Raw genomic sequence first — 25,122 nt, forward strand, 5'->3', positions numbered from 1 at the left:
TAGTGAGCTGATTTTAGTACTTCTATTTTTAGTTGGAATAGAAGATGGACTGTTATTTTATTGTAGTGTGTACTAAAATCAATTATCTTAGGTTTTCTGATTGGATAGTAATATTCCAATGTGTTTGAATGAATTTGATCAAACAATAAGGACATATATGCTCAATGTGTTTGAATGATTGATTCGAAAAATCATGGTCTACAACATGGAGAGGGACTAGCAATAAGGTTATAGAATATAGACAGTTAAAATTGTTGTTTAAGACTCAGGTTACAAATTTTTATTTGAAGCATGGATTTTTTTAATGTATTTTAAAATTCTTTATGATTTTACGATCCAAGTTTGTTTTGCATTTTCTGTGCCGTGTTAAAATCGCGATTTTAACAACCTTGTTAGGGAGATCATATACCAATCAATTAGAGATTTTTGAGTATAACACTAGGAAAACCACATACCAATCTCTTGGAGGTTTATGCGTATAACACTAGAGAGACCATATACCAATCCATTAGAGATTTGTAACTTTACTGGCAGGAAGAAGACTTTTCATATAATATAAATGTACATCCTTATCTATTATAATACATTTTTAAGTGATCAAAATGTCAAGCGTGAGGAAGAGTCTTACCTTTTATATTTTAAAAATGGTAGGTGTTTGCCTTGACCACTTTGATGATCTTAAAAGGAAGTAGAGCTAACATGCCTTTACTTCCTTGGTTGCCCCTAACTTTTAATTTTTTTGAGATCAAATCTCTAAATTTGATTTTTCTGTTCTTGACTTTAACGTTATAATATTGAATTGCTTTAAGTCGATGAGCTTTATTTTTAACTACCGCTATTAGTTGAGTCTTTTCTAAGAAATCTAGATTGGTCATGAGGCCTTGCTCATTTCTCTTAGTGGTAAAGTAAACCACCCTTGGACTAGGGCATTAAATTTCAATTAGAATCATTGCTTCAGTTCCATAGGTGAGATGAAAATGAAGTTTCTCTTATGGACATCTTTTGAGTTGTCCTATAAGCCCATACAATCTCATTGAGCAACTCTGTCCATTCTGACTTGGTTTCTTTTATCTTCTTTTTCATCCTATTAAGTAAAAATCAGTTGGTTAGTTCTGCTTGACCATTGGTTTGAGAATGCGATACTGAGAAGAAGCGATGGTCAATATAGAGCCTTTAACATTGCTATTTCGTCTTGTGATTATCAAATCAGGTTCCTTTATCTATTATTAAGACTCTTGGAAGTCTATAACGACATGATATTTTTCTATAGGAATGAAAGTACTTTGCTAGTAGTGATGTTCGTTAAGGCTTCTATTTCGACCTATTTGGTGAAATAATCAACAACTACCAAAACAAATTGTCTTTTACCAGTGGTCTTCAAGAATGGTCTTAGAATGTTCATCCCCCATTGAGCAAAAAAGGCCATGGCGACAATCATTTCAACAGATGGTTGATGGGAGACCGAAGTAAATCTTTGACATTGATCACATTTCTTCACGAAACTCATTGTATTATGAAGCATAGTTGGCCATTAGAAACACATTCTCATTGCTTGAGCAGTTAGAGCGCTAGAGGCTATATGAAGTTCTCATATGCCCTCATGCAATTCTCTAAGAACGTAAATGCTCTCTTTAGGATAAACACTTGAGTAACATAAATGAAACAGGTTTTTGATATAGAATGTTATTAAGCATACAATACCCCACTGATCTGTTAGTTAAACGAGTTGCTACACTTCTATCTGAAGGTATCTCTTTATTAAGTGAATAAATATTAACTGGGGTTCTCCAATACTTTTCTAGGTTGATAGGGACAACAATAAGTTCTTTTTCTTTCACACTTGATTTTTCTAGAATTTCAACCCATACATCCACAGGGAGTTTTGTAAGTCTAGAATTGGCCAACTTTAATGTAACGACCTTGCTTTTTCATAGCCAAAATCGATGAATTTTTTTTTATATGTCATTAAGTTCATTCTGTGAATTTATCAATACATTTCATTTATTAGCAAGGCACAACCCACATAAAGTAAATCAACATCCCATAAAAAAGTGACAATACACATTCTCGCAATGGTGTTTAGGGTTTATCGTAACAAAATTCATCTCTTAGAGTAGTACTCATGGGATTTCACAATACAACATTCTCATAAAAAGAATATCACATACATCCATTCACCACATCATGTTTGCAAGATCGTACTTTCACATTCGTATTCCATTACAATTTTCGATATCAATCTTTATAAAAGTGTCGAATGACAAATATTCAATTAGTTTGTTTGTTCTTATCAAACACATAACACCTAAAACATACTATTACATAGCACATTTCAAAGTATGTGAGCTCGAGGAACGACTTTCCTACGCACCTTAATTGTGTGATGGTCCTGTTACAAAAAAAACATGGATACAAGAATTATAAATAATCTAAACATAATAATTAACATCTAAAAGGACGTTATTGTTACTTTCCGTTATCAATTGAAGGTGAGTACATTCTTTCATTTACTTCTCATATACATTGTACAATACTTATTATCTCGCTAGATGTATTATCCTCACTCATATGCCCCAACCTCTCCATAAGAGTGGTGGGGTCGAATTTTGATAATTGGTCGGGGTTAATTACCTCCCTTTACGCTGGTCATCCACCTTGGATGATTGTAGCTGTAGCTGATCGCAACATCTAAACTCGGTCATCCGTCTTGGATGGCATTAACCCAAACTAATCATAAAATCAAACCTGTCATCTCTTCGGCCCATTAGCCGAAGCCAATCATCATAATCAACTTGACCATCCATCTAAGATGCCATTAGCCAAAATTAATCATCAATCACAACTCGATCATTCGTCTTGGATGCCATTAGCTGAAGCTAATAATTAAACACAACCCAATCATTCATCTCAGATGCCATTAGCCGAAGCTAATCATCAATCACATCCCGGTTATCCATCTCGGATGCCATTAGCCGAAGCTAATCAACACCCGGTTATCCATCTCGGATGCCATTAGCCGAAGCTAATCAACAACTCAATCAATCTCTCATAATTGATTTAACATTCACCAACGACTCAACTCATATATCATAATCGGTTTAACATTCATCAACAACTCAATGAACATTTCATAGTCAGTTTAACTTTCGTCAACAACCCAATTTCATCAACAACTTAATAAACATTTCATAGTTGGTTTAACATTCATCACAACGCAATAATATATCATCCTCAAACAAGTCATTTCAGAACATTAACATTTTCATCAACAACTCAATCAACATTTCATAGTTGGTTTAACTTTAAGCACAACACAATAATATATCATCTTCAAGCACGTCATTTCAGAACATTAACATTTTCATCAATAACTTAACCCACATTTCATAATCAGTTTAACATTCGTCAACATCCCAATCAGCATTTCATAGTCGGTTTAACATTCGTCACAACATAATAATATATCATCCTCATACAAGTCATTTCAAAACATTAACATTATATAAGAAAAAGGTGGAAACCACCTACCTGTTCCTCTTGTGGGGTGTCCATGTTTGGTCAAAAGCCCGATTCCAGTTGTAACACGCCAATAATCACAAATCAGCACATTTGAATTCGGAAATCACATAACTTGCCATCATACATATTGTCGCACCCTCGCGTGAGCGTGACGTCGCAGCGAACCCTTCTCGGAGCAGGGAATTGATTTCGATTTTTTTTGTTTTTATGAATAAGGGAGTCGCCGCTTATTATTATGGTCACTAGAAAACCTAACTGGTCTTTCAGAGATTCTGAGGCAAGGGACTGGTTGCGTAAAGATAAGATATTAGCACCCTTAGTATGCCCTACCTAAGATAAGCTGCTTGGTGTTTGGTTTGCCTTATTATTGCTATGGTGTTGGTGTTTTCTAATCCCATCAGTTTTTCTAGGATAAGCTTGCTATGATGAACAAACTTGGACTCAAAGTCTAAAAAGAAAGAACCCTTTGTCAATGTGGATCACACCTTTAGATATGTCTACAAAGTACCAAGAAGAACCAATGCAGATCTCTTGAAATCTGTGTTTGATTTAGACTAAATTTATAACCTATGATTTATGAGACAGGTAAGATAGAAATCTACGTAGATTCGATGTGCTTAAGAGCTCATTTCCCCTTAGTATTTCAAATGTTTGCGACTCGTAAATCGCAAGGAAGAGAAACAAAAAAGACTAAGTTAGAAATCTAAGGAAATTCAAGGTGCTTTAAAAGCTTATTTTTTCCTTAGTATTTCATACTTTCATGGCTCGTAAACCATGAAGTCAAAAATTAAAATGTCCCCAATTATAATCGATGCTTCTTTCAAGGATGTGTGATGACTTATTATTCCTAGAAAAATATTTTGGATATTAACCACTTAGAAGTTTCTTTATCCTAACATTGACAGTAAATAATAACAAGTTATTCCCAATAATATTTTGGATATTCATCCATTTAGGATTTCTTTATCCAAATATTAATGGTGAATAATAGATGAATTCCCTCAAAAATAAGTTTTTTGTATTTTTTTAGAATATTGACCAATATCCTATAGAGTTTTACAAACATGTTGTAAAATCCAGAATGCAAGAATATATATATATATATATATATATTTGTGTTAAGAAATCCATGCTAAAACTCATTTTTTTAAAACTTTGAATATTTGTTTTTTTTTAAAAAAGAAATTCAAAATATGTTAGGGTATTGACTGTATGCAACACACAAAAATATTTTTATATTTTTTTTGTCAAAAATATAAGCATCATAGTTAATCGCAATTAAAGACAACAAACCATGCACATATATTCTCAAAATTCACAAGAAAAATGAACAGTCCAAAAAAACAATTGAAGGATGGCCCCTCGAAGCCAAACAAAAACTTTTTTTTTTTAATCTTTTTTGGACTGGATCTAGCCCAACCATATGGGCTGGACTGGATACAGCTAGGCTCAACCCGGTTACTGGCTTAAGCCAGTAACCAATTCTGCCAGCAGGAGACTTGCATACATGAACAATTACTGGTAAAGTAAAATTCACATGCACAGTAACAGAGTGAATTAAGTTTATGCATGCATAGAGACGAGAAAAGCTTACCTGGTGCAGGGACGAAGCTGGTGCTACGGGATGAAGACAATGGGTGGTGTCGACCAGGATGAAACTAATCTCACTATTGGGCTGCTACTTCGACTAATACCCGCTCGTGATGGTTGAGAGGCTGTGAGTTAGTGATGGCTGTCGGGGCTGACAATGACTCCACGGTTGTAGCTAGTGTAAGACGATTGGGCTATTGAGAAGCGCCAGTGAAGAGATTGTTGTGCTGGCGAAGAAGTTGCACCGTTGGTCTACTGGTGTGAACGTCGTTGGTGCAGAAGGAGGAGGTGCTATTATTGCTTTCCAAAGCTCAACGTGCCTATGGAAGAAAAAGTCGCACCGCTGGAGGAGAAGAAACTGGAGAAGAAAATGAAGGGACAAAGGCGATGACGAAGGTGTGCTGGTTAATCTCTCTGTGTTTTCGTCTATTTATGTTCTTTCCTTCTGCTCGTCCTTCCTCTCATTCGCGTCTGTCTTGTCTCTACTGAGAAGAGATGGTTGTTGTTGTTGCTATGGCTGGTGCATGCTTATGGTAAGAAAGGGGAGTGAGGGCTGGTGTTTACGAGGGCTCTCGGCGAGACTTTGTTTCTCTGGTTTTGGCTAAAAGAGAGGGGGCTGGACGAGAGATGGAATGGGTACCAGCGAGGAAAGGGAGAAGAAAAAGGAGCTGAAATGGCTGGCTGGCAAAGGAAAATGAGAGGTGACTTTTGTGTAGAGAAAGGGAGGGGAGAGTGTGCGGTTGAAGGGAGAAGGGAAGCTTGTGTGCATAGGGAAAGTTTTGGCTGAGAAAGGGGAATGAGCAGTGATGACTGTGAGAGGGAGAGCACTAGGTCTCAGGGTTTGCTGGGGAAAACAACAGCAAAGAAGGAAGGATAGGAGGCTATGTAACGGAGGGGAGAAAATAGGGAAAACAGTGGAGGTCGGTCAAGGCGTACTGGTTTTAGTGAGAGAGAAGAAAGAGATAGGGAGGTGGTGTTTGGGTGAGAGATGATTCTCTAGTTTGTTTAGTAAAGGCAAGGTTCGGGGGGGGGGGGGGCTCTTGGTTTTGTAGGGAAGATGGAGATGATAGTGGTGGCTAGTGTGTGAGAGGCGACTTTGGCTAGTTCAGGTGAGGGAGAAAACAATAGAGATCAAGGATCGAGAGAAGATGTGGATGACTGGCTTGGTAAAGATGAGTTTTGGTTTAGGGTTTTTTTGTGTTTTTCTTTAATTTTTCTTGTCTCTCTGCCCCCATCTTTTGCATATGGCTGGAGGTTCACTTATATAGAAATCTCTACACGTGCTATTCAAGGAAATATTGCAATAATTATTGCAGAGATTGTCTTCTATAACCAACACCAACAAATCCTATATCTATGGTATTTTATATTGCAGTAATTATTTTCCATAACCAGCACCAATCAAATCCTATATCTATGATATTTTATATTGCAGTAATTATATATGATTCTGTAATTATCTCCTTGATATATTGCTTTCTTGATATTAGCTAGACATTATTATGACTTTTTCTGATCCAGTCCCTATTTTTTCAATTCCTTCAACGAAACCAATTACTTTTCAAAGTTTAAAATTGGTCTTTAATTAACCTGATAAATTCTTGAAATAATAAATCAGGTCCCTTGAATCAGACCGACAAACTCAGGCCAGGATCCTTCTCGCAGCAGGATTTTCTACTTTCATACTAGATATTCAAATGGGAACATCTTGAGCTTCTGGTATCGAAATTGGGCGATTCAAAAACCCAAATTCATCTACGCGTGTAGGTCTACAACTTTTATGACGGATTCAAAATGAGATAAATTCGTTTTGAAGAACAAAATTGCAAAAACTCGAGCTAGAACATTTCTCGCGGCAAGATTCTCTGCTTTCTCATTAGATATTTACATGAGAATATCTTGAGCTTCTGATATCAAAATCAGAAGATTCAAAAACCTAAATCATCTATGCATACAGGTCTACAACTTTCATGAAGGATTCAAAATGAGATAAGTTCGTTTTGAAGAACAGAATCTGGTTGCAATCTGGTTGGTCAAAAGGATCTCCTAATCTGATTCAGGAAACTGACAATGCCAAGCATCCCAATTTGACTGAGAGTCTGCCATAAGAACAATGAGCCCTAGGATCCAATAAAGGTGTAGGTCAATTCTTCAACATGTCATGAGTGACAGAATATAGCTGAGATGGTCAGATATTGCATAAAACCAAGTCAGAATCAAAGCCTAAGTTGGAACAAAAAATTACGACAAGAGCAAAATCAATTTTTTAGTGCAAATTCTGAGGGATTTATCCAACCTTAAAGACCAGATAAAGAAGGAATGAATTTAGCATTATGAAGACTCCTAATCAGTCTAAGAAAACTGATGATTTTCGCAGCAAATAGGGAGGATAAAGAGGACAGAAAATAGCTGAAACAGGGTTCGAAAACCATTTCTTTCTTCTCCGCTTTTGTTAATCTTCTAGCAAACATGAGTTAAACTCCTGCATTCGGTTTAAAAGAGGTACACACCATCTCCAGCATGTGGGGCTAAAAAATGAGTAAAAACACATATCTCAAGAATAAACATATTCACATTGGAGTGTTCAACATATTACAATCATACAATGCAATCACTTTAATCATCGAACCATTTCTGATATGTAATATGCTACAGAAATTCATCAGCGAAACTGGTTCGTGGGTGACGTAGATTCGTCAGTGAATTGATTCGCTCGAACATAGAATCATTAGCGAATTTGGTTTGTTGGTGACACAAACTCGTCAGCGAACTGATTCGCTAAAACACAGAATTCGACAGCAAAGCTGGTTTGCTAGTGATGCAAACTCGTCAGCGAACTAGTTCACTAGAACATAGAATTCCTAACGAAACTGGTTCACTGGTGATGCAAACTTGTAAGCGAACTGATTTGTTGGAGCACAAAATCGCAAGCGAAACTGCTTCGCTGGGGACACAAACGCATGAGCGAATTGATTCGCTGGAACACAAAATCACTAGCGAACTGATTCGCTGGAACACAAAATCATCAGCGAACTGATTCGTAGGTGACCAACTCATTCGGGAACAGATTAGCTAGAGCATAAAGTTGTCAGCGAAACTTGTTTGCTGGGGATGGAAACTCGTCAGCAAACTGAATCGCTGGAACACATAATCTTCAGTGAAACTAGTACGCTGGTGACGTAAACTCGTCAGCGAACTAACTTGCTGGAACACAGAATTGTCAACGAAACTGGTTCGCTGGGGACGCAACCTCGTTAGCAAATTGATTCGCTGGAACACATAATCATTAGTGAAACTGGTTCGTTGGTGGCCCTTATTCGGCAGAAATCACTAGCACGCGCATGCCACTGCTGATGTAGAAATCGTTGATGAAAATTGAGTCGCTGCTGAATTAGAAATTGTCAACGCAAAACAGTTTTGCATTTGGCACTGAAATCATCAGCATACATGGTTTACAACTAACTTAGAAATCATTGATGAAAACTAAGTCGCTGTTGACTCAGAAATCATCAACGCAATACAATTTCACAGCTGACGCTGAGATCGTCAGCATACACAATCATACCTTCATTCATATGGTATATAAACATGCAATTTCATCAATCACACAAATAGAATTTGGGTATCAACCTAACATGGTCTATGTTTTTCAATTTTAACATGCTCTTCAAGGTTTAAAGACAACATAATTATGCACAACATCATCCTAACATATTATCATACAATTTCATCAAACATAAGCATAAATTTACGTCATTAACACCAATATGCTTCTAGTTTTGATTTCAGTAGGGTCTAAGGTTCCAACAAGGTCACAATCCATGCATTTCGTCACCTTAAATTTGTGTTTTGTCCAGCCTTCACTATGGCCGACCTTCCTCCTAAGCTCACACATTCAAAGTCATTCATGATTCTTTTGTAAAAGGTTTGCACCCGTTTTCTTTCATCTTCTATTCTACTTGAATCTTTTCATTTAGTTAAGGTGCAAGAACATTACTTTTCTCATTTTTTTTAGAGTTTGCTTCTATTCTACTTGAACATTACTTCTGTTCTTGTCCTTATTTGGTTCATCTTAGGGCTGGTCATATCCTTCATAGTTCCCATTTAGAGTAGGTCGGTTCTGCTCCCTCACACTTCCCCTTAGAGCAGACCGGTCCATACTCCTCAATTCTTTTTAACATGGGTCGGCCTAAGACTAAATTTTTGTTGGGGTTTTACAAAACGCATGGATTTGTCAGCACACCCAACCTCCATTGACCTAGAAATCATCATCAACAACTGCGTTGATGCCGACTTAGAAATCAACAATAAAAACTGCATCGCTATTGACTTAGAAATTGATAACGAAAACTATGTCGCTGCCAATTCAGAAATCAGTAGTGACGATGGAGTCGTTTCTGACTTTACTTTTTTTTTTGTTGGGTGTTTACATTTAATAAGAGATATGCCCATTGATTGTCATCTCTTTGAGATGCGAGTGACTGAAATTTCTCTGTTTTCATTTCTTAAGCGAAGTAAAACTTTCTAAAGATATAGCTGCATTGTAGGTTCTTTGGCCTCATTTATTCTTTGACATTGATCCATCATTAGCTGGGAATCACTATGAACTTGCATATGATATGCATTTAGGGCTTCTGCCAGACATTATCTAACCATGATAGCTTTATATTCTGACACATTATTTATAGCTAAGAATTCAAAGCGAACCCTATATTCAAAGAGTTGCTCATTCAGACTGATCAATAGTATTCCAACTTTACTTCCATTGATATTGGAGGATCCATCAACATACAAGTTCCAAGCGGGGGCTTGTAGTGGTTGTTCTATTGGCACATCTAGTGTAGTAAAAGCTACAATTGAAGATTGTAGTTTAGATATATCCTTTAAATTCTCAAAAGCACACTTAATAATAAAGTCTACTAAGGCTTGACTCTTTATGGTTGATCGATGTTTGTATTGAAGTTAAAATTCTCCCAGTTCAATGGTTTATTTCGCTAATTGTCCAAACATTTCTGGCTAGTGGAGGATCTGTCACAAGGGCTGGCCTAAGAGTATGATGATCTGGTGGGCTTGGAAATATGGCTTGAGTTTCTTAGAAGCGCTCACCAAAGCAAGGGCCACATTCTCCACATTCAAATATCTAGTTTCTAGGTCATGAAGAGTTCGGGTTGAAAAATAGACTAAGTGTTGCACACCTTTGTCTTCTTTAACCATAACAATGCTTACAACCAAGTCTAATACTCCCAAACAAAAGGAAGAGATCTTTACCCTCTCTAGGTTAGGACAGAAGTTTTAAGGGATGAGAGGTGGGCTTTTAGTTCCTTAAAAGAAACACTATATTCATCATATTTTATTTGTCAGATTCATGTTTTTTTAGGCTGACAGCTGAATTCAAGTTGCTTGGATTTGACATATCACCAATTCAAGATACACTAGGTTTGGCTTATCGCCAAACCCAAGTGTTTGGGGTCTAGTATAACATCAGACTAATGTTTTCTTGGTTTTAGTAGATTGTTGAACCCAAACGTACTGGGTTTGATAATTTACCAGATTTATATTGTCTTGGATCTCATATACCATCAAATTTAATTTATATTAGGTTCGGCTGAATACTGAACCAAATTATTTTAGAATCTAGCATATCACCCTATGCCAAAAATAATTTCCTTGTAGCTTATCAGCTCTTTCGAGTTTCGTCATCCAGCCAAAGCAATTCGGTGAAGAATTTCAAAATTTTGATCAATTATCCTGACCGTCATTTTCACTAAGCTCGAGCCTTAATCCAATTATGTTGACATCAAAATCCAGTTTTTTCCAGCGGTAAAGGCCAAAAAAAAAAAGCACCAAACTTTTGACTTTTATAACCAATGGATTGAAGTTCCAATGTGAATCCATTCATAAAATTCTGGCTTGCCGGTGGCCCACTGTTGCTTTTGTCAAATTTTACATCTTCACATGATGCAATAAAGGCTCGCTCGAGAACTGAGGTTTTTTTAAAGAGTGTACTGTAATAAATAACCGTTTATCGGCTTCACATCGTCACATGATCTACGCATTCCACTAATGCCATGGCCTTTCTTAAACAATAGATTTTTGCTTGTTCCCGACTTTCCGCCCAAAATCGACACCTTACGTAGCCTATGGTTTCAAGTTTTTCAACGAAAGTCACCATAAGAAACTGATCACCAATACCATACAAAAATAATATATTCTAATTTTCAACTACGCAAATAAATAATAAGCAACCTCAACTAGCACTTTAAACCCTCCTTTTGATCTCTCTCTCTCTCTCTCTTCTGTCCATTGCTGATCTCTTCTGTTTGGATTCAGTATTTCACCATGCCTTCTCTTCTTCTAATTCTGATCCTCTGGCTGCTTTTTTGCATCTTGAAACTCACTCTCTCACTGACATGGGTTCCTCTAAGAATCCAAACCCATTTCAAGAAACCAGGCATCCAAACCCATTTCAAGAAACCAGGCATAAGTGGGCCTAAATACAAAATCATTTTCGGCAACTCGGCAGAGATCCGCCGTTTATTTGCTGCGGCAGCAGAGTCTAAGTCAACATGTATCAACCATGATATTCTTCACCGTGTGGCTCCACTGTACTACGAGTGGTCACGCAAGTATGGGAAAACTTTCCTCTACTGGTTTGGATCCCAGCCTAGATTGGCTATGTCCGATCCAGATATGATTAAGGAGATTCTAATGAATACAAGTGGGTCATTTGAGAAGATTCCGTTTAACCCGCAATCAAAAGTTCTGTTTGGTGGAGGGCTTGTTGGGCTTGATGGCGATAAATGGGCTCTACATAGAAGGATCACAAACCAAGCTTTTAACATGGAGCGGGTTAAGGTACGCTTGTAAGCTCATCAATTCTTGTATTGGGCTCATTATCATTGTAGACATGTTTGCGAGTATTTATTACACATTGAGCTCGAATACTTTGGGTTCTCTACCGGTCTTGTTAGGTCCACGTGACCGAATGAAACATTGAAGAAGTAATTTGGAATGATCATAAAACACACTCCTTGTATCAGTCTTTTAAATAAATCTCTCGCAATGCTAATCCTAAGTATTCAACTCAACAAGTTCAGGGTGGAAATATACCTCTTAAGCCAACCCCTTAAGAGTTAGGAATAGAGTTCCTAACCATTAGAGGTTCAGAATCACACTCATCCAAGCATGTAAAACCTTTTGCAGTCCTTATGGTTCCTCATAATCTTTGCAAATTTGATCCAAATTTCATCAAACTGCTGACACCAAAATCTATTTGACAGGGTTGGGTTCCAGAAATTGTGGGAAGCATTGCCAAGATGCTAGAGAAATGGGAGGGAATAAGAGGAGGGAGAGATGAGTTTGAGATGGATGTGCATAAAGAACTTCATGACCTCTCAGCAGATATTATATCCACAACTGCTTTTGGAAGCAGTTATGAAGAAGGGAAGCGCATATTTACATTACGGGAACAACAAATGCATTTAGTTTCTCAAGCTCTGAGAAGTGTCTACATTCCAGGGTTCAGGTGATTACTATGGCCACAAATTATAATACTACTAAAAGAAATCAGAATGAAAGGTTTGTTTTATTATCTGTGCAGGTTCGTGCCTACTAAGAAGAACAGAGAGAGGAGGAGACTAGAGAATGAAACTCGTGAAGCGATAAGAATGCTGATCAAGAATAACAGCAGAGCAAGAGAAAATTCAAGGAATCTACTTAGTTCACTCATGTCTTCATATAAAAATCAGGAAGGGTGTTGGGGATTCTGCTCCTCCTAACGGACCGGTGATGTTCTGATAGTTGCATATTGAAGGCTAAACATATTGACACACAATATTTAACGTGGTTCGGCAAATCATCTATATCCACGGGAGATGTACATATTATTAGAGATAAAGAAAGGATACAATACACATACATGAAGGAGGAGGATCACATCCACTCTACTCAACTCCTAGCTCTCATTGTTGCACTTGCAGCTGCTGTAATGGCAGCAGCCATTGCAACCACTCTCTTCTTCTCTTCTTTCTTATTCTCCTCACAATTTCTTTCATTTTGCTGCTCTCTCTCGGTGCTTATTTATAGGCTTCAATGGCAGCTCCTTTTGCTTATTTGTCAACAATGGTGGCTACCAACTCCAGCTCATCTTCAACAATGGTGGCCGCACCAGTAGCCCTCTTTGACTCTTTGACAATGGCAGTCATCCTTTTCTAGAAGATAGGCTGCAGATGCTGCCACATAAGTGGCAATATCCCAACAATCACCCTCTTTGCTATTTATGTGAGCAATTGTCCTTTTGTCTCTTCAGCACATGCTTGCGTTCCGCAGCTCTTCTAAGCTTACCATTCTGAGAGCGTCTTTGACCAAGTTTACAGGTACTTGCCAAACCTTTCAATCACCAGAGTCACCAAAGCACCCCTTTGCTCACTCTAAAGGATCACTTCAACTAGATGGTTTGTCACATCTTATCTAAAAAGTGTTAACGCTTGTTTTTGGAACAACATTCCCCTTCAAGCATATCAACCATGCTTGGTTCGGAATGATTTATCAAGCCTCATATCAAGGCTTACAACACCCCCTCAAATGGAAATATCTATTTCCGAGTGTGATAGTCATTATCTGAGTATTTTAATGTGATCACGAGCTCACCACTCTTCCAAGAGTCTACTCATCCCGGAGTTGCGTCTGCCCTCTGTTCCACCCTAGGAACCACACCTTACTTTTTCGTGAGTCTCTCACTCTTAGTCCTAAGAGTCTAGGTAGCTCTCCACCTTTAACCATGAGGGTAGCTCATTAAAGGTTGATCCATATCTGTCTTCATACTCTGAGTATTACAATGCCATTACCGAGCTCATCACCTTGACAAGAGCTAACTTATTCCCGGAACCTGTGTATGTCCTCTGCTCATTCCTAGCAGTCGCGTCTTAATGCTCCACAAGTCATCCACTTATTGTCCACTCTCATTATAGCCATTTCATTGGCTATCCATACACCTGTCCACTCATATCTAGCAATCACATTGGCTTTGAGGCATTCTGAACTGGGCTCCTTTCATGGCCCTTACACCTTCTTTAAGGTGTCTTCGCCCGTTGTCATGGGGTGGTCTCATCCTCCTTCATCGGAAATGCTTTAATATGGCTTTAAGATTCTCTACCACTATGTGGATTATGGGAGAGATCACTGCCACTGATCATATAGAAAGAGAGTTGCAGTATACTCCTCTCAATCTTCCATCTCATTTTCTATGTTTGGAGCTTCTACGTCGTTTGTCATCGCGCTTGACAGCTCCACTTACACCAACTCTTTTTGGTGTCTTCGCCTTTCATTATAGACGGTCGCCTTTTATCACATGTGTTTGCACCCCCTCAACTAGGTGCTTCTGCAATAGCTCATTTTTTCATCCTTGCATGCATTGGAAAGGTTCTCACTTGTTGTTTTCATCAAGAGCACAAGAGACTTCACATTGTAAACAACTTTTACACAGTCTCTACTCTAAGCTTCATTTGGGAAAACTTCTTCTCCTCGCACCTATTGTCTCATTACAGTACCTCGTTGAATCACGAGTACTCCTGCACAATATCCATGTGCCCTCGTGCAATTTCTGTTCTCCAGATTTCTCTTTATTCCTTGCTTATGTTTGACAGCAGCTCAAACTGTCACAACATCTATCCAAGTCAAAATAGGGTGCCAATCTTTATCCCCTTGCTGTATTTCTCTTCCATTATCAGGGTCTTAATCAATTCTCCCTTCGAGAAATCACAGTCACCAAATCTAATTTCTTAGGAGAAATCACTACTCTATCAGATCCTTGAACATACAGAACCCAACTGTTCCCTTGTGCCGTCGTCTTGCTAGTCTTCAACCGTTTCATTACAAACTGCTATATATACGAAAATAGTATCGTATGGATAATCCTTCCACTAAGCAAGTTTTCAGGAAAGATTGGTGGGGTCACACTAGTCCCGTTAAAAACCCAATCTCCTAGACAAAACTTCTTAGGCCATATCTATCCACTGTACTGTCTTTTCATATATACAACCATTTGCTAGCTTTGTTGCGGCTTTCCTTTACAAGTGATCTGGGGTATCTTGGTTTTATACTTGATTTCTCAACATCTGGCAAGACTACCAATGCTTAGATTCGTTAAGATTGGTCTTCGTCAATTTCCACTCTTCACCTCAAATCATCCACTTGATCGGGTGTCTAGAGTGTCCTAATTTTACCTTCATTCAGCAACTAAAAAATCTCTCCATTTAGCAGTTCAACACATGTAATTGGGTAAACATGTGCACCTTCTTCTTCTTCATCTCTATCGACTACCATGATGACTTTTAGATGCCTTCTGATCGGGCAATCTCTTTTTTTAATTCACCACCACCACTTTTAGTCTCAGGCACCGTTTGGGAACGCGGTTGCGGCTGCGTTCCCAAAAAATTTGAAATTTTTTTTTTGCTAAAATTTAATATGGTTTGTACGTTTTGGATCGTTTTGATGTGCTGATGTCAAAAATGATTTTTAAAAAATGAAAAAACATCGTTGGCATGCATTTTGGCACGAAAAGTTATTTGAAAAGCACCCGCAACCACACTGCCAAACACGCTCTCAATCTCAATGATCAGACCGTACCATTGCATTCGGAACGATCAAATTCACTGGAAACAAGTCTAAAATCATCCAAATCGCATTTCAGATGGCTAAGATTTGATCAAAAAATTCTGACCTGATGAACGACCCAAATTTCAATCTCAGATCCGATTGCACCTAGGATCAGCTACACTGGATCCTATCCCTCGGCTTGCGGCTTGGCTCAAACTCGGCTCAGCTCCTATCAGCTCAACTCATCTCAGCTCGGCTTGCGGCTGATGACGTGGGTAAACATGTGCACCTTCTTCTTCTTCATCTCTATCGACCACCATGATGACTTTTAGATGCCTCCTGATCGGGCAATCTCTTTTCTTAATTCACCACCACCACTTTCAGTCTCAATCTCAATGATCAGACCATACCATTGCATCCGGAACGATCAAATTCACTAGAAACAAGTCTGAAATCATCCAAATCGCATTTTAGATGGCTAAGATTTGATCAAAAAATTCTGGCCTGATGAACGACCCAGATTTCAATCTCATATCCGGCTGCACCTAGGATCAGTTACACTGGATCCTATCCCTCGGCTTGTGGCTTAGCTCAAACTCGGCTCGGCTCCTGTTGGCTCAACTCATCTCAGCTCGGCTTGCGGCTGATGACGTGGAAGGTGGGTCCCACAGTGCTGACGTGTCAACTGACTGGGTGCTGCCTTGGCATGCCAACTATGCATGCTGACGTAAGCCTTGATGTGAGGCTTGATAAATCATTCCAGACCAAGCATGGTTGATATGCTTGAAGGGGAATGTTGTTCCAGAGACAAGCGTTAACACTCTTCAGATGAGATATGACAAATCATCTGGTTGAAGTGATCTTTTGGAGTGAGCAAAGGGATGCTTTAGTGACTTTGGTGATGGAAAGGTTTGGCAAGTACCTGTAAACTTGGCTAAAGATGCTTTCGGAATGGTAAGCTTAGAAGAGCTGCAGAATGCAAGCATGTGCTGAAGAAGCAAGAGGACAATTGCCCACATAAATGACAAAGAGGATGATTGTTGGGATATTGCCACTTATGTGGCAGCATCTGCAGCCTATCTTCTAGAAGAGGATGACTACCATTGTTAAAGAGTCAAAGAGGGCTGCTGGTGTGGCCACCATTGTTGAAGATGAGCTGGAGTTGGTGGCCACCATTGTTGACAAATAAGCAAGAGGAGTTGCCATTGAAGCCTATAAATAGGCACCGAGAGAGAGCATCAAAATGAGAGAGATTGTGAGGAAAATAAGAGAGAAGAGAAGAAGAGAGTGGCTGTAATGGCTGCTGCGATTGCAGCAGCTGCAAGTGCAACAATGAGAGCTAGGAGTTGAGTAGAGTGGATGTGATCCTCCTCCTTCATATATGTGTATTGTATCCTTTCTCTATCTCTAATAATATGTACCTCTCCCGTGGATATAGACGATTTGCCGAACCACGTTAAATATTGTGTGTCAGTGTGCTTAGCTTTTAATAGACAACTATCAGAACATCACCGGTCCACGCAGGGGAGCCGGAATCCCCAACAAAGGGAAGGAAGATATGTTAGGGGTAGAGGAGATTATAGATGAATGCAAGACCTTCTATTTTGCAGGAAAGGAAACTACTGCCAATCTTTTGACTAGGTCGCTTATACTCTTAGCATTACATCAAGAATGGCAAAAACAAAGCAAGGGAAGAAGTGTTTTCTGTCTGTGGAGGGAATGATCTTCCAGTGGCAGAGAATTTAAACGATCTCAAGATTGTAAGCTTAGAATACTAGCCTGACAGAGTTGTAAGAATTTTAAAAGGGTGCAGTTTTGCTCTTCTACATCATAATAATTCTAAATTTCTTTTTGTTAATATCCCGGTTCCTTATCTTGCAGGTTAACTTGATACTCAATGAAACACTTCGGCTCTACCCTCCAGCTACTATGTTGATGAGACAAGCATCTAAAAAGGTTAAGCTTGGGACCCTGGACATTCCTGCTGGCACTCAAATCTATTTATCCTTGACTGCTGTCCATCATGATACTGATATATGGGGAGAAGATGGCAGTGAATTCAATCCCTCGAGATTTAATGAGTCTCGAAATCACTTTGCTTCATTTTTCCCATTTGGGATAGGCCCCAGAATTTGTGTTGGTCAAAATTTAGCCATTGTTGAGGCAAAAATTGTCCTAGCTATGCTCATCAAACATTACTCTTTCATAGTATCCCCAACCTATGTTCACGCTCCAATGCTCTTTATAAGCTTGCAGCCTCAATATGGTGCACAGATACTTTTCCGCAAGATTTCCAATTGAAGGTTGGTTAGCAGTATAATCTGATGTTCCTGTAAAATACTTACAACCCGAAGGATTGCACCTTCAAAAAAGATATTCTTGTCTTTTCACATACCAAATTTTTGTATATAAGTTTCAAAATTTAGTATTTCATGAGGCATGAGAACTTGATTGGTTGGTCCACTAGATGAGCCTACGCTCAATGAGTTTTTTTATGTCATTAAGGCATAATTTTTGTTGTCTGTTTAATTGGTCATTTGAGTTTTGTCATGCAGGTTTAGTCTTTGCTCAATTTTACATAGATCTGGAATATGCCATTACACGTCAAGAGCTCTCCTAGGAAAATGAAGTGGAGGTAGATGCCCCTGAAACATGCCAAAACTCCCGACAGTTAGCGTATAATCTATTTTCAATAAAAAAGTGAGCGTGTTTCATCGCTTTATAATTCGGTGGGGTTAGATATGATATTATTATATTAAAAGATTATACATATTAATATTTGGGCTAGTATATTAAAATTTTAATAAGTTATACACATTAAAAATTATTAGTAAAAAATTAAACTTGAATGATTTAACTAAGTATAGCTTAATTAAAATATATTTTAGAAATTAAGAACCACAATATAATTAATACAAAAATTATATTTATATATAGACCTAGAAAAATTAAGTATGGATTTGATTGAATTAATTTCTAAAATTTTCATGAATTGATATATGGATATTATTCAAGTGGCAAATTGATTTTTTGTTAATTTATAGAGATTTTCAGATTTTGCTATAAATAGTAAGTTATGCCTTTTATTTTTGTGTGGTTATTTGTTAGACAGAAAAACTTCGTATGTCACAGAATAGAGATCTAACACTCTATGTGTAACAATTCCTCTCTCCTAAATAGAGATGTAGAAGATTTTTCACTGGTGGTTCGTGTGGATTATTGTTGGAGGTCGGACAATTGGATAACTTGTGGTTTGTGAAAACCCATCATTTAAATAATTATTCAAAGCTGAAGAAGATGAAATCTTCAGGTAATAAATCTCTAAACAACTCTATATTTGTCTAACGGAATCCTAGGGACTCCTAAATAATTTTGTTTTACTGTTTTCATTGCATATATGATATTCGAGAACCCAACAGTGGCATCCGAGCCTTCGTTAGACAATTAGAGTTGTTGATTGCATGTTTTAATTGTTAATGACATTAATTGCAAATTAAATTTATATGCAAATTTGTTTTTCCAAAAAATAATTTTTCTTATTATTCTTTCTGGTTACTATTCTAGCCAAATTTGGCCGGAATTCACCACTAATTTTTTAAAACTGGTTTTAGGTGGCTACAATAGACACAAGTAGTGGCGCCAGCATCGCTGGTGTGCCTGGCTCTGCTACATGCACAGCCAGTCACCTTTGGCAGAAGGCCCAACATCGCTAGACTAGGGCTGCGTGGGGGCTGTTACCCTGCATTGTCACCAGGTGCAGTGGGAGTACTAGTGCCGCTACTAAAGGCTGCCACTGGCGTGGTCTAACCATGCCGACAATAGCAAGAAGAAGATGACAGGGAAAAAATTACAATTTTACCCCTACTATTTAGATTAGGGTTTTTAGGGGTAGAATTATGTATATAGCCCTCAGACTTATATCTAATCACTTTTTGGTATATTTAGAGCTGGAATTATAATTTTAGCCCTTCATATAAAAAATAATAATTTTATATTAAAATTGAAACCCTAAATTAAATTAATTATAGAATTAATTTTTCTAATAGGATTAGGAATGAATTAAATTGTTTAATTAATTTTTAATAAGAGTTTTTGAAGCAAAAATTAAAAAAATTGTTTGGGATATTTTCAAATTGGATTTGATTGAATATTTCTAAGTGTTAGAAATATTATTTTCAATTGTACATAAGGCCAATAATTAGAATAACATGCAATATATTTTTAATTATGCATATTAAAATGTTTTATGCATGATGAGTGATTGTTAATATCAAAGACCAATGTGATTATGCTTTTATTTAATAGTTGAATGATTGGAATTTTTATTAAATAGGGCTCGTATGTCCTGTCGTATTTCTATTTTTTGTTCTAGGTTGCAATTCTTTTCTCATCTAATTCTTCTCGAATGTAACTCGAGATTTCTTAATTAATCATGTAAATTTTATGTAATTTAGAATTGTAGGAATTTATATAGAAAATTATTATGTAATCCAAGATGAAGAAAGAAATGGTGATGAAGGCTACAATCGAGGTGCTTGCAATGGACTTATGAACACTTTCTATAGCTGCTTATGATTTGACCATCTAATTCCCTTCAATGACTCAAGGGAATTAGCTTAGACATGTCCATAATTATCCAATTACAATGGCATGCTAGGAGTGTATGTTTATATATAAATTGTTATGTATAAAATGTATATCTGTTATAAATGTTATGTATGAGATCTAACTAATTGATAATAAATACCTCATTAATATATTAAGTGCATGTTGGGAACATGAATAATTCCCTTCCAATTTTATATGCATAGAAGCAAAGTTTTATTCCTGGATAACTTGTTGAGTTACTTAAGGTTATCGTTAATTGAATATATTTAATGCTATAAAATTAGGTTATACTTAACTAACCTATTTGATTTGGATGAGTTACTCATGATCATATGAGGTTAGAGGCATGGGTTAGGCGAAACATTTAAGATATGTTTAGGCAAAGAGTTTTTACCTAACTAATCTATGAGTCATATAGAGATGTGATTGATAAACTATGATATCTATCTAATTAAATTTATTTTGATTTATTAAGTCACTCAAGGTCGAATAAATTAAATGAGATCCTAGCTCACTAGAAAAATCTAAGTGAGTTCTCCCAAATTAATAGGGAGGACTATTAATTTTGCAAGAAAATAATGGGAGAACAAATTAGAATTAAAGATCTTATTTAAATTTGGAATTTAAATATGTATGTATGAAATAAATACTCTTATCTTTATATAAATAGGTTGGTATTTTAAATGAGTAGTAACATATCCTTACGAAGCATATTTGATGCTAACAAATTGACCGGACCAAATTTCCTAGACTAGCATCAAAATGTAAAAATTGTTCTCAAGCAAGAAAAAAGGTTGTATATTCTATAAAATCCAATTCCAAATGTCCATACTGAGGATGCTAAGTAGTAAGTTAGGAATGAACATTAATGTCATGTTGATGATGATGAACAAGCTGCATGTGAGATGTTAGCCAATATGTCACTTGAACTTCAAAAGCAACATGAGAATATGGATTCCCATACTATGATTATGCATCTCAAATAATTGTTTGATGAAGTCAGTATGATTGAAAGGTATGAGACCTTCAAGGAATTATTTTGCTGCAAGATGATAGGATGTTCTTCAGTGAACACCTATGTTTTGAGAATGATTGGCTATATTGAGAAATTAGGTCAATTGAGTTTTGTCATGGATCTTGAGTTAAATGTTACATTTAGACACCTTGGTGTTCAGATCAAGATCACTATCTTTCTTTGTATTTTGTAATGTTCAAGTTTTATTTTATGTTATATTAAACTCTTGTTTATGTTTTTCATTTCCTTTACTATACTTAGTTAACTTATATCATGTTTATGTTCTTATATTGTTTATTTATGTTTTTCTTCTTCATTATGTTTGGCTAAGTTAATTTTTTCAAGGTGAAAAGGGTACACTAATGGTGTAAGAATTAGTATAATATAAACTCAACATGGACTTTAATGTTTGATACTAACATGTTTTGTATTTGTTATCTTATTTACTCTTAATACTTTACTTGTTAAATGGTTAATCTAGATTTGTGTTGTATAACCCTTGGTACAATAAATACTTGGCACTTTCATAGCATACTGTATGGTATAACCGACACTTGTGCTATGAAAGAAACTTGATTAGTTGTTAACATAAGTTATCTCTATGAATACCTGACCACATTTACAAGTATTGACATTACTCAAATAAGATAATTAATATAATCATGTTAATAATTTATAATCCGATTGAAACCTCCTTTGTGTGTGGTTTCCAGTTGAGTAATAAAAAGAGTTTATACTATACTTATTTAAAATACCATTAGTGGATCTTCTAACCTTGACAATTATTTTATCCTTGTTTAATCCTTACATCAATATCACACCTCAAAAGTTCTCTTCAACTCCTTTTCATTTATTGTTTATAATTTTATATAGTTCACCTCCTTATGGTTCGACCCCGATCTTATCGGGTTATTTATTACTTCGATACTCCTGTACTTGGGATAAGACATCAATCTTTTGATTGTGTCATTGATGATGATGAACAAGCTGCATGTGCGATGTTAGCCAGTATGTCACTTGAACTTCAAAGGCAACATAAGAATATGGATTCCCATACTATGATTATGCATCTCAAATAATTGTTTGATGATGCCAATATGATTGAGAGGTATGAGACCTTCAAGGAATTATTTTGCTGCAAGATGATAGGGGGTTCTTTAATGAACATACATGTTTTGAGAATGATTGACTATATTGAGAAATTAGATCAATTGGGTTTTGTCACGGATCTTGAGTTAAATGTTGACTTGGTCTTGCAGTCATTACCCCAAAGCTTTTCACAATTCATTATGAACTATCACATGAACAAGTTGGATAGTACATTTCTAGAATTGTTTAATATGCTTAAGACTACTAAAAGGGCCTTTAAGAAGGCAAAATGCCTTGTTCTTATACTTCAGTATTCTAGAATGTGTAAAAACACAGATGGGAAAAATAAGGGTGCTGTCTCTAAAGCAAGCAAACTTACTTGGGGCATTAAGAAAGAAAAGGGCACTTGTTATCATTGTGTCAAAGAAAAACATTAGAGGAATTGCAAGGAATACCTGCAACCGTGAAGGCAAAGAAGCTTAATGAAGCTTCTACTTTAGGCATGTTTATAATTGAAAATTATCTTACTACTTTGCATTATAGTTCTTGGGCATTGGATACCAAATGTGATTTTCACATTTGCAATTGCATGTAACAACTAAAAAAAGTAGAAGATTAGTTGAAGGTAAAATGAACCTACAACTCAGTAATGAAGCAAGGGTTGTTGCATTAGCTGTAGGAACTAATTATGCATTAGTTATAGGAACTATTTATTTTGTTTTGCCTAATGGGTTGATACTAGAACTTCATAATTGTTATTTTTTCCAATATTTTAAGAAATTGTTTTCATTTTATTTAGTATTAAATGGATTTAAATCTATTATTGAGGACATATGTTGTTTTTATTTTATTCTATAATAATGATGTTTTTATGGATCCGGTAATTCTATGAATGATTTGTATATACCTAAATTTAATATGCCTAGGTTCAATATAAACTGCAATAAAATTGAAATACAGATTGAAATAAGTATTAAGAAACTTTGATTGGATTGAGATGACTAATATTTGACTAAATATTTCAAGGACTATCTAAAAGATAACGAGATTCTCTACACCTCATAGAACACTACATCCAAATAAAATATATTCCAAGGCTAAAACAATCGATGTTAGCCTGAACCTTAAAAAACACAAAATCTCTATAAATTTAGTAGGAAATGTCATGCATCAATGAGATAAGGACCTCTCATGGAAGATGTGAATGGCATGTTGCTCATAATTAACGAGTCTACTAATTACTTGGAAGTAATATATGATATTTATTCCAAGAAATGACTTGAAGCTATGGACTTTATGTATTAACTAAGTTTGGAACTTAGTTGATCCACCTGAATGAATAAAACCTAATAGATCTAAAAGGTTGCTTAGATTGTCTCAATCCATGCATATAGACTAGATGCTAAAATAGCTTAGCATGAAAGAATCTAAGATTGAATTCTTATCTATTTTGCATAGAACACCTCCTTCCAAAGACATGTGTTCTAAGACATAGATTGAGAGAGATATGATGGAAATGATATCCTATATTTAACTATAGGATCCATCAATAGAGAAAATAAACCAAAAGTTTAAAATTGTTTGAATTAAAATTTTTTCAATGAAATGTTTGAAAAATAGTAAATACTAGTCAATATATATTTTATTCTAAATGGTAGTGTTCTGAGTTGGAAGAATTCCAAATAAAAGAGTACAATTGATTCTACAACTGAATAAGAGTATACCTTCACATTTGAGGAAACAAAAAGGTTGTTTGGATTAAGAAGTTCATCAATGAACTAGGTTGGTTCATAGCATTATTGATCTAGTTGCCCTGTACTATGATAATAATGGACCCATTGCATAAAAAAAGAAACCAAAGTCTCATCAATGATCCAAACAAGTACTTAAGAAATTCTATTTGATTTGATAAATGAATGACTGAAAGATGTAAAGATAGAGTGAGTACCTACCGAAGAGAATCTATAAGATCCTCTTACTAAGTCAATATGATTTTAAATATATGAGCAATTGGCTTTAGTGCAAGTGAGATATTGATAGTTTAATACGTACTATAGCCAATCAGTTGGTTACACGTGATATGATTATATTCATGTAAATACATATTTATTATTAATAAAGGTCTCATTTATCTTTGATATTCATATAATGTTTGATTAATGAATCTAATATTTGATTTATGAATCTAGAGTAAAGATGAAGTCTATGAGACAAAAATATTTTACAAAGAAAATTATAAAGTTGTTGTAATTATGGGATTCTTATTGCATCAAAATATTGTTCTTAAAATGTTCCTAGTCGATGCTCTTTTAAATATTGGATATTCATTAAAGCCATAGAGACTGATACATATCATGCTCTTTTCTTTATAAAAGGAAGCATTTGTTCTCATAAGCTGAGTTAAGGGATACTTCAAACAAATATGTAGGTGCTTGTCATAAGACATGTATACTGAACTGACCTGAATGAGAATTTCATATGAAGAGACTACCTATGTCTATGGAAAGGCTCACATTATGGTTGTGTAAATGATCTTTAGACTTGAGATCACTAAGTTATCTTATATAGAGAATGTTATGCTTTGATCCTGTTACATGTTATCTTAATCGAGGTAACGAAAGGCAGGCATTAGGTATAGTATGAACTATATAAAGGTACTTAAGTGATCAGTAGAGGATCCATCATCCTAGGTGAATTAGGAAAAA

General features: G+C 36.1%; 1 pseudogene; it reads left to right on the plus strand.

Moving 5' to 3' along the window:
• The first annotated feature begins 11,186 nt into the window (after positions 1-11,186).
• On the plus strand, positions 11,187-18,138 carry LOC133682181 (cytochrome P450 734A1-like; annotated as a pseudogene).
• The last annotated feature ends 6,984 nt before the right edge of the window (positions 18,139-25,122 follow it).

Source organism: Populus nigra, chromosome 2 (assembly GCF_951802175.1).
Source record: "Populus nigra chromosome 2, ddPopNigr1.1, whole genome shotgun sequence".
Lineage (NCBI taxonomy): Eukaryota > Viridiplantae > Streptophyta > Magnoliopsida > Malpighiales > Salicaceae > Populus > Populus nigra.